The sequence below is a fragment of the Gekko japonicus genome, unplaced genomic scaffold (genome assembly GCF_001447785.1).
Source record: "Gekko japonicus isolate JY-2015 unplaced genomic scaffold, Gekko_japonicus_V1.1 scaffold1715, whole genome shotgun sequence".
NCBI lineage: Eukaryota > Metazoa > Chordata > Lepidosauria > Squamata > Gekkonidae > Gekko > Gekko japonicus.
The window spans coordinates 41356-42431 of NW_015172058.1; positions in this window are offsets into that span (position 1 = coordinate 41356).

Here is a 1076-nt window from a genome sequence, read left to right on the forward strand (position 1 = left end):
GTCGAATGAGGACGCGGCCTGACCCCTATGAACCCGATTGGCGAGACTTAAGTGCCTGTCAAAGTTCGTTCCGCCTTCTTTCAGTTCCCCCCCCTTTTCGGTGCGCATCTGGCCCTCCCAGTTCTGTGTCCACTGGGGTAGAGACATCGTCCTCTTCTATTGGACAACTGAATGTAATTCTTGCCGCGTGTTCCGTGAACCCTCTCACCCGCTTGTGCTCATTGGCTCAAACACATGCTCATCAATGTTTAAAACGCACCTCAGGCATCCATTGGACAGCTAGTTCTGATTGGCAGCCCCTATCTTCCCTTTATTTAGTTCTTACTGGCTCTCTGTCAAATCCCTCCTACTTATTGGAGGTTTTTTCTTTGCTCTTGAATAGCTTCTGCAGGCTGCTGATTAGCCGGTCTGGTTGTCTATCAATTCCTTTCACGGTCTTCTTGCTCATGTCTCAGCTAAACTCATTGTGTGCTTGTCTGGGTTCATGTCGCCGCTTGAATTTTCCCGCCAGGATTATGCTACTTTCTATTGGCCCGCTGAGATAATTATTTATTAACAGACCCATCAATAAATAAACATAATTGGCTAACGTGGCTGTCAGTCAACATATCTGTCATCGTGAATTGAAAATCTCGTTCATAATTTATACCAAACACCACCTGAGTCTGAGTTTATTAAATCAAATTAGGAATCAATAAAAATCTTATATTAAAGGAATCCACCATTATCCAATGGCGTTTACGGATGCGGCAGAGTGATACCGTTCTGTCTCTGTACTGCTGTCATAGACAGGCACTGAAAGTTAGAATCGCAGAATTCAGAAGAGGAAAAGTTGTGCAGCCATATTGATCCTCCTTGTAAAATGCCCCAAACGAGCACAGAATCCATGCAACATCTTTCATTGGTCCCTATATTTCCCCTTGTTTTTAAGAACTGAAAATGGGGGGGGGGGGGGGTTGTCATAACAAAAGGGGGAAAAGAAATTCCTAGGGGGAGGGGAGTGATAGATGTATGTGTGAACCCTTTGCTCTTAGCCGCCTAACATTCCCAAGGATAAAGCCGCCCCCTCACCATGG